Source organism: Trichosurus vulpecula, chromosome 8 (genome assembly GCF_011100635.1).
Source record: "Trichosurus vulpecula isolate mTriVul1 chromosome 8, mTriVul1.pri, whole genome shotgun sequence".
NCBI classification, from domain to species: domain Eukaryota; kingdom Metazoa; phylum Chordata; class Mammalia; order Diprotodontia; family Phalangeridae; genus Trichosurus; species Trichosurus vulpecula.
This window is the reverse complement of record NC_050580.1, coordinates 165,153,996-165,164,759: the sequence shown is the minus strand read 5'-3', so window position 1 is coordinate 165,164,759 and position 10,764 is coordinate 165,153,996.

Below are 10,764 nucleotides of genomic sequence, written 5' to 3'. Positions count from 1 at the left end.
AAAAGGAGTATTTGTAGCCCTCAGTTATATTTCAAAAGTTATAATTAATTTACTTTGGTGTTTCCTCTATCCTGGTATTATTTTTGTAGTATCTAATTGCAGACCACATATTTCAGTTAATTTTTATTTATTTGGTAGAAGCAAATGTTTCTCCCTCATTCTTTCTCTTCTGGTATGCTAGGCTAATGGTTACTGTCTTGGGCATTTGCTTGTGCTCCCCAAGCTGTGGCTACAACTATGGAAACTGTTGATAGTAGCTCAAGGGAGAAAGTTTGTGGTGGAAGGAAAATAGGCCTGGAGACTGTCAGCACTAATTCAGATCCCACCCAGACCCAGGCTAATGGTTAGTTCCTGGAAAAATCTTTTTGCTTTTCTCAGATCCAGCTTCCTCATCCTTGAAATGCTAATGCCTCAAAAGTTGTTGTGAACAAAGTCCTTTGTAAACCTTAAAGTGCTGCTTACATATGATTTATCATTACAGTTTCAGTTATCAACTGAATAATAGCCAGGCCTCTCTCCAAACTCTAAAAAGGATAGCAAAAAAGTCCATAAATCTCTCCTTCAGGTGAACAAATAACTCCAACAGAGGAAATGTATCTCCCATGGCTTTTTTGGGAAGCAGCATGGGGCAATTAACTAGGAGTCAGGAGACCCAAGTTTTAATTCTAGCTCTGTCCCTGACTTCCTGATTTTTGGCAAGCAAGTTACTGTCAGCTCTATGCTTTGGTTTGTCCCTACATAAAATCGGAGGATAATGATAATGATGAAGTTGAGAGCTAACGTTTATATAGTACTTACTATATCCTAGGCACTGTGCTAAGTGCCTTGTAAAGAGTATCTCACTTGTCCCTCACGACAGCCCTGAGAGGTAGGTATCGGCATTATCTCTATTTTACAGATGAGGAAACTGAGGCGAACAGATTAAGTGATTTGTCCAGGGTCACAGAGGTAGTATGCTCAGCACTTTATCCACTGTGCCTCCTAGCTGAAGACATCTCATTCAGTGAATGGTCTAACCCTTTCTTCAGTCAATCAGTAATCATTTCTAAAGAGCCTCTTATGTGTCAAGCACAGTGCTTGCTAGGTCCTGGGGATACGGAGATTAAAAAAATAAACAATAAACAAACTCCCTCCTCCCAGGAGCTTACATTTTTATCCAGGGAAACAACATGTAGACACAATTAAATACAAATGTAGCAATCCTTCTGAGGTCACTTCTCAACTAGCCCTGACTGGGTCTCTCAAAGGATGACTGATTGTTCTCAGCATTCTTAGAGTTAACCTGAGGGGCTGTGATTTCCATTGCTAGAGTTTCTGAATCTTCATCTGGCCTGCTCTGCATAAGATACTAGCCAGCCAGATTCTAATTAGCTTTTAATTAGAGGTATTTATGAAACAAAATAAGAACACTTGGTACAAATTTAATTCTTCCAAAAGCTTGGTATGTGCTCTACCACACGTATAGATAGAGTCTAGCACAGGGTTGGGGAACCTATGGTCTCAAGGCCACATGTAACCCTCTAGGTCCTCAAGTGTGGCACTTGTCGCACTTGAGGACCTAGCTAGAGGGTCACATGTGGCCTTAAGGCCCCAAGTTCCCTAACCCTGGTCTAGGAGAAAGTGGATTCAACCTTAATGAGCCCCTGTGATAAATGGCTAAAAACCTTGTGATTTTGGAAAGTTCTTTCCTCCTTTTATGGTGTCCTGATGAAGTTCCTCTTAGGTGTGTGCTGTTTTCTGCAGACCTTTGAGGATTGATGCTCTTGGGGGCTGAAACTGCCTTTCCTCAGTATCTCTAGATCCCAGTACATCTGCTGCAGCCAAACACTGCCATTTGGGGACACTGCTGCAAATGCAAATGAGATGTTTAAATCTTCTGACCTTTTGAAGTTCACAAGACTCTTCTCTCATCACGATTCCCTCATGTTTGGTCCTCTTCCATCACTAGATTGGTCCATTATTGCAATGCCAGATTCTGAACTAGATTGTTACCTTATCCAAGTCTCAAAGGGCTAGAAGGACATGACTCTTCAAGCAACCACAAGATATATCCTGTGTGGAAGTGTCATCTACATTCATTCATTTTATACCTACATACACCTACAGGTGGGGGTAGGTACCTGGATGATTCAGCAAAAGATACTGAGAAGGAGCAGTAATATAGGTAGAAGAAGCAAGAATATCATTAAAACCCAGGAAGAAGTGAGTATATGGAAGGTGGGGGACAGTCAGGTGTCAAATGCTTCAGAGAGGTCCATATTGGTCATGTATGTCATAAGCATGGAGAAATGGCCCTGAGACTCAGCAGGCAGTATTATTCACAGGGAGGAGCAGGAGTGATTTCCAGTGAATATCTATAATTCATAAAATCTATTAATAGAAAATCAAAAGGTGAAAAGAGAATCAGTTCCTTGAATAGCAATGAAAAGCTGTAGAATCTCATTCTCTAGAATTTTTTAAAAATATGATGCATTCCCATTATTTTAGAATGGTTTGTCAGTTCCTGTCTGAAAGAAGGAAGGTGAGCTGTTAAGACTTTTTTTTCAGTCCCAAGATTACATATTTTTTTTTCAATTCCAAGTAGCTAGAAAAAAAGGAATCAAAACAAAACAAAAAACCTTCCAAGACTCTGTGGAGAGACTTGTTGATTTTGGAGGAGGTTAAAATTGAAATCCTTTTAATTGGATATATGGTTCAAAGAGACAAATTCAAAGATATAGTACTAGGATTCAGTTGGTAGTGGTACTATCTCTGTTAATGGCTCAGTGACCCTTCATATATCTTAGTAGATAATCTTTATGAACAGCTAGGCTTGAAAAGATCCATCTCTTGGTGGCCAACCTTTTGGTGATGAACCCCATCTTTGCCATGTACTTTGTACATTTCTGTATGTCAAGGATCAGTGATTTCATGAGTGCCTTTGTGCTTTCTGTCAATGAGTCAAAACTCTCTAAACTTAAGAAAGAAAGCCTTATCTCAGATAGCATTTGTAAGTTGCTGTGTTTGGGGGAAAAAGATTACCTTCTCATCAACTTTCTATTAATAGTTCCTTTCAAAGGTAGACTGGTCCTCAGCCAGTAACCATCACCAGATCCATGTCTGAGTTCTTTTCAATTTAATTGACTTGCTAGGAACTGTTAAAACTTGGATTCTGAGAACCTAAGATCCCCTCCCTATAATAGTGGAACATTATCAAGAGTAGGACTTCAGTGGAGGAGGAACTAGTAATATAGGAATGACATAAATCTTATCATTGGAAGAACCTAGTACTCGAGAAGAAGAAAAACTATTTGAGACCAAAAATCATCCAAGGGCAGATCAAAAAGGCCTATTGTTTTTCTGTATATTCTTTCTTATAAAAATGAATTTTTAAACCTAAAATATCTATAGCAGATATTTCAAGATATTGGTTAGATGATGCTTATTTTCCTTCTGTTGTGGAAGCTGTTTCAAATACATTTGACTATTTTCATTAGACCGTGCTATTTTGGACACTTGAAGAAAAGGAACCTAGACTGAGATGCAATTATATGGCAGAATCTTCTTATTGTCTAATAGGGTCATGTATTAAAATAATTTGTCCCCCTCACTCTGACTTGCGGATATCAGCATATGTATTGGGTGTTTTGAGATAAAGAAAGATTCTCTAATTGGCAGAGGAAAATGATTAAATTTCTTTCTTGGGAGGGTCAAATTGAAGGCAACTACCTTCAAAATAGAAAGTTACTAGACCATTCCAAGCTTGAGGGCTTTTAAATAAAAAGAAATCAATTTCAGTGTCCAATATCAAAGGCCATCGCATAATCGATAGAAGCAAGCCTTGAAGCCAAGAAGACGTGTATTCAAGTCTCATCTCTGACACTGGCTGTGTGACCCTTGGAAAGCCACTTAACATCTCAGTGCTTTTGATAACCCTTTAAGTCTATAAGTTGCTGATCCACATAGATGGAGGGATTTCCTCATCTAGGAGATTCTAATTCCGGTGAAATCATAGGTGCAGCTCCTATCCCTAACCTTCTATTTGCTGAACAGTGTCAGATCTCTGCAGAAGTGTTCTGTGGATTTGATATCTAACTTCAGGAAATAAAACCAGCTCTGATATCTGGAAGAATTACATCGAAGATATTAGAACTAAAGCCAGTAAGAAGCACCATGGTAGATAGTGTTGGACTTGAGAGTCAGGGTACCTGCACGTAAACCGTGCCTCGATCACAGCGATCACACTTTGCATCTGGGTAAGCCTGTACAACTTAATCTCTCAGAAACTCAATTTATTTCTCTATAAAAATGAGATTAACAATATTTGTACTATCCACCTCATAAGATTATTGGGATGGAAGAGATCTGCGAACCTTACAAGGCTATATGAATATGAATCATAATTATGCTAACAACAACAAGAGGGGAACTTCATTATCCTGCTATTACCAGCATCTCAGTGTAACAGTTCATCAAATGAATATTTAAGGAGTAGGAAGAGCCCTGGAGAACCCGGATTTGAATTCTGGTTCTACTACTTGTATGACCTTGCACATATCTGTTTACTGCTTTCAATCTCAGTTTTCCTTTCTGTAAAATGAGGTACGTAGATCTGACCATGTCAAACTCTATAATATCTCCCTGTTACCTCTATGAGGAGCAACTAGGTGGCCCAGTGGATATAGTGCCAGCTCTACAGGCAGGAAGACCTGAGTTGAGATCAGGCTTCAGACACTTCCTAGCTATGTGAACCTAGGCAAATCACTTGACCCTGTTTGTCTCCATTCCTCATCTGTAAAATGAGCTGGAGAAGGAAATGGCAAACCACTCTAGTATCATTGCCAAGAAAATCACAAATGAGGTCATCGAGAGTTGGACACGACTGAAAAGACTGAACAACACCAACCTTACCTCTGTGATTAAATAGAAATTCTTCTGTTTTGAATTTAAGGCTTTTCCCAAACCTGGCCCCTAACTGTCGAATCTTCTTTCATATTCCTCCTACTACTTTCTTTTCCTCATGCTTAATGCCGCATCTCCCATCTTTTTACCTTTTCTTACTGTTGCTATGCTTGAAATGCTATTCTTTCTCTCTGCCTCCTGGAATCCTTGGTTTTTATCAATGCTTAACTTAAGCAAGAGGCCCTTTATGGCACCTCCTGCTGCTGGTATACCTCTCCACTAAGGTTACCCTCTATCTACCATGCATCTTATATAGATTATTCTAAAAGTTTTCAAGCAATTTTAAGCTTTAATAGCTTTAGCTCAAAAGTACATGGAAACTTGGGAACTTTAAAATACACTATATGCCTATGTAGATACATGTTGTCTCTCTCAGTAGAAATTAAGCTTTTTGAGGACGGGGGCATTTTTTGCCTTTTTTTTTTTTTTAGAATATCTGTAGTACCCAACATTTCATAAGCCCTTTTTGATTAAAGGATCAGTTGGTCCATTTCATTTCTCAACCTCTGCTCCCAAGAATTGTGAGTATTGCTAGTATGTTATCAAGTTGACCATAAGCTTATTGCCTTTGTCCAGATTTGGTTGTGTACAGTGATGATAATCAGACCTAGGTAAGCCTCATGGGTGCTTAATTAGAAGAAATCATCTACTGCAACAGTGTTACTTCAGAGATAATTAAGATGAGGTCTAGGGAGTTTAGGTAACTTACCTAAGGTCACATAGGTAATAAAATAGGGTATGAATTCCATATCTGGGTTTCTCAGGAAGTTTCTCTTATTAGGGGCGTGTCTCTGTATGTTTTCCCTAGTATCTGATCTGTGGGAAAGAAGCCACCACAACTGTGTGTTGTGTCCACGTTCTCCACGCAAACCAGTTGTTCCCCACCCAGACCCAACAACCAATCTTGGGTTCTATGGTTGTATTTAGAACCTTACAGGGTAGCAGGGTATCAATCTGCTGCTATAGGCAAGTTTGTGATGATTGTGGGTACTTAGATAACAGTCTTGGCCACTTTTCTAATAAAGCAAGAGTGGTTGTACTGGAACTCTATCCATTGTCTTATAGAAGTCGTTGAGAGCTCCAGACATAACAAATGACAGATTATAGAGCTGATTTTGAAATGATTATTTAAGGCTTCTACTCATTAGGAAAACTTATAATTATCTACCATTCAAATAACGAATGCCTAGTTCTAGCTGTATTTTTAAATGAACATTTTAATTTCAATGAACAATCATTATTTCTTTTTTTCCTATGCCTATTTAGAGCTGAGAATTGAACTCAAACTTGGTTCAACTTCTTTTTTTTCTTGTTTGCTCTTGAGTATAGTATAAGTGTCCCCTCTTTTAAGTCATTCCCTAGAATGAAGCTGATTAAAGTGTTGAATTAACCTCTGAATCTAAAGACTGGGTGGGTGGGCCAATTGAGTAGTTACCATATGCAAGCTCTTAGACTACATTACTTTTCTTCTAACTTCAGAGAATACTAATGATTGCAATATAACTCTGGGAAGTGAAGCTAGCTATCAATTAGTATTTGTTGCAAGAGCGACAAGTTTTAAATGAGTTCACATTCATGGTCTAAAAGAAATGTCATTATATAACTTGCTTATCATATTGATTTTCTTTAATTGCTATAGGGTACAAAATAGACCACCACCTTGGAAACTCAAAACTGTCCCTCTGCACTCCTTCCTGATCCTTTTTGTTATAAGAGTTGGAGAAAAAAATGAGAATATTGAGTCTTGAGACTCTAAATCGGTGGTGGGGAACCTGCGGCCTTGAGGTAACATTTGACCCTCTAGGTCCTCAAGTGCAGCCCTTTGACTGAATTCAAACTTCACAGAACAAATTGTCTTAATAAAAGGATTTGTTCTGTAAAACTTGGACTCAATTAAAAGGCAGCACGCAAGGACCTAGAAGGCCTTAAGGCTACAGGTTCCCCACCTCTGCTCTAAATTGATGTTTATCCAAAGGAAGAGCTTTAGGGAGGTATTCTTTGTCGTTCAATCACTTTCAGTCATGTCTGACTCTTCCTGACCCCACTTGGGGTTTTCCCCCTGAAAAGATGTTAGAGCGGTTTGCCATTTCCTTCTCCAGCTCATTTTACAGAAGAGGAACTGAGGCAAACAGGACTAAATCACTCGCCCAGGGTCACATGGCTAGTAAGTGTCTAAGGCTAGATTTGAACTCAGGAAGAGGCCTCTTTCTGATTCCAAGTCCAGGATTCTATCCACTGTGCCACCTAGCTGCCCAGGGAAGAAGTACACCAATCATAATGAACTGAAACTATCAAGATTTCAAAAAATAAATTTGACTACAGGTGTTGTTTACCTGTAGCTAAATTTATCTCAAAAATTACATTTAATTATAAGTGGTGTACTTCTTAATCATGTGTATTTCATTTTATGCATTTAAAAACATTATTTGGTGAAGGGATCCATAGATATCACCAGACTGCCAAAGAGGTCCATGACCCGCACAAGTTTAAGAACCCTTGTTTTAGATCAATGTGCAATCATCTATAAGGATATGAACTGAGGGATGCTAAAGCTATGGATTCTCCAAAATATTTTGATCAACTTGCTAGGGTCCCAAAATTCCTCCATCAGCATCAAATTGGTTCAGCTTTAAGTAGCTATGGCACTTTGGGGAAATCAATCTCACGCAGCCTCACTTTCTTCATATGTAAAATCAAGAATCAAAGGATTTAAGATCAAAGATTTAGAACTGGAGCAAAAAATAGAAGCCATCTAGTTTAACCTCTTATTTTTTTTCCTAATAAGAAAACAGGACCACAGAGGTTGTGAGTTCCGCAAGGTTCATATAAGTAGTAAAGGATAGAGCTCATTCCTCATCTCTAAAATGGAGTAGTTGAACTGGGTGATCTCTAAAGTGCCTATCAAAACAGGAAAGTCATTCAGCTGCTCAGAAATTAAATTTCCTCATCTTGAAAATATAGAGAGGAGGTAATAATACAACCTCAAAGGACTATAATGAAAAAAGAAGTTTCTATACCCTAAAGTACTCCAAAAACATGAGTTGCTATTACTGATATACCATTCATCCTTCAAATGCCAAGTCAACTGCCCTCTTTTTTTTTTAATTCTTCCATGATGAAGGCCCAGTTGATCTCTCCCTTCACTAATTGTTCTCTGGAGGCAAGCAGAGCAATTTAAATCCTGGTTCCAGGGATTTAACTTCTTCAAATACTTAAAAACAATTATCATGTACCTCCTAAGTCTTCTATAAATTAAGCATCCCCTCATCCTTTGGCCGATCCCAGTACGGAATGATCTCCAGGCCATTTACCATATTGGTTACTTTCCTCTGATCATTCTCTGGGTTGTAAATATATTTTCTAAAATTTGGTGCCTGGAAATGAACATAGCATCCTAGATATACTCTGATTCTGTAAAGTAAGATAGGACCATCCCCTTCCTTATTCTGGACAATGTGTCTCTCTAATGTAGTCTAAATTGACATAGATATTTTTGGTAGGCATATCACATTATCACAGACAGTAGTTGCAAAAGAATTAAAGAAGGGATTGATTATTTTAGACTAAGAGAGAGGTCAAGTTTCTGAGTTGGGGTGGGGTTGGGTTAGGGGAATTACATTAAAATGTAATTAGGAAATGTTTAACAAAATAAATAAAAACTGCAGTACAGAATAGATCTTGTTAATTTGTGGTTTTCTAAGTCTCCATGCAGCCTGCAGGATCCATTTCCATTTGAGAATGACACCAGGGGTGGGGGATGGAAGAATTCACAAAAGAGATGAAAGTTGACTTGGGTTTGGAGGATGCATAGAGTATCCGTAATAATAGCTCACATTTTTAGAACACCTTAAGGAATGGAAACTATTTTCTTTATCACAAACCTCTGAGGTTGTATCATTATCCCCTCCTCACTCCCCTTTTTATATGAGGAAATGGAACTTTTTATATGAAGAAATTGAGCAGTTAAGTGACTTGCCCATGCCAGTATGCACTTTAGAAAGTCACACAGTTTAGTCAATCCATTTCAACAGAGAAGAAATGTGAGGTCCTCGTATTCTAAGTCAGACATTATCATTCCTGTATAATATGCCTGTAAACCTACATTTTCAGCCCTTTCCCTGCCTCCTTCTCTCCATGCTAATTGAGCTGATTGGACTGATAGCTCTTCCCTGATCTGGTCCTGAGTATTCACAGTTCCAGGGAACTCACAATTAAATATGCTACCTACCACCTGATAGAGAGGTGATAGACTCAGTACAGATTGAGACACTTTTAGGGGCAGGGAGAGGACATCACCAGTGTGGAAATTTGTTTTGCTTGACTGCGTATGCTTGTAACAAAAGTTCTTTTTTCTGTAACTTTCTCTTTGGGGAAAAGGAGGTAGGTAGGAAAAAAAGAATATGAATGTGAAAATAAAATTTAATTAAAAAAGAAAAAAATCAGGAAAAACAATTTTAAGTACAATAGATGGGTACTAAAAAGAATTATAACATGCACTTGGAAAACAGTGTGAGACAGTAAGTAGAAAGCTGGCCTGGAAGTCAGGAGTACTGAGGGTTGAAGGCCATCTGCCTCTTATAAATACTGACTGTGTGATATATCACTTAAACACTGAGTGTCTCAGGCAGCTCCTCTAAGACTAAGTTGGAATGTAGGCCTTGATCTGCCTGGATAAGGGAGTTTCCTCATTGAGACTTCCCTTTACCAGTGAAAAAATAGGTCAGAAGAAAAAAATATTACATAGCTCTTATTATGCAGGACCAGCATAGGGTTATGGAATTTTGAGTGGGAAGGGCTATTAGAAGAAACCAAGTCCAGCTCCCTCATTTTGTGAACAAGATCAATACGCTGATTTTTCTCTCATTAAAAAATTCAGCCTGAAATACAGAATGTTCATTGGCAAGGCCATGTCTCCTTTGCCCATTTACTTCTGTGCTTTACAGCACCTGTGCCTATGGTTAATCAGTAGGAGTAACATCTGTGCCAAGAAACTGTGCCACTATTTTTTTTTCCTTTGGATAACCATTCATTGTCCTGAAAGAAGTAATTTATCAAAGCAGTTTACTCCTGGAGAGTGGTTTATTCAGCCCTTATACTCTATCATCATAGCCCATTGTTTCTATGACTGAAGTTCAGGGAAGCTCCAAAGGGGCGGGTGGTAAGGAAGAGAATTAACAACTGCTATATTGGATCCGGGTCCAACTGGGACTGACCCCAGTGAGTCTGAAAGATTTCCTGCCTAGATGCAAGAAAGGGCAGAACTATACTAGGGTTAGAGGCTAGGTAATAGATAGAGAATGGATGTGGAGTCAGCAGAAGCTGAGTTGGAATCTTGCTTTTGACACTAGCTTTGAGACCCTGGGCAAATCACTAAGCCTATCTCAAACCTCGGCATTTTCATCTGTAAAACAGGAATAGCAATATACAACAGGGTTGCATGAGGATCACAAGAAATTATCTATCAATCTCTCTCTCTCTCCCTCTCCCCCCCCGCCCCATCTATCTGTCTGCCTCTCTGTCTGTCTGTCTTTCTGCCTGCCTGCCTGCCTGCTTGTCTGTCTATCATACACCTTGAGACACTATATAAATGCTAGTTGTTATTATAAATAACAATACTAATTTCTGTCAAGGTAGTGGTGGTCTACGCATAGAATGATAGATTTAGCCCTGGAAAGGACATTAGAGGCAATTGAGTACAACCCTCTGATTTTACATGTAAAGAAACTGAGGTACAGAGAGGTTAAATGATTTGGCGAAGCTGATGATGCTCTCATGAGAAAGACAGAATGACAGGTCAGATTATGTGAAAACTGAGTTATTTAA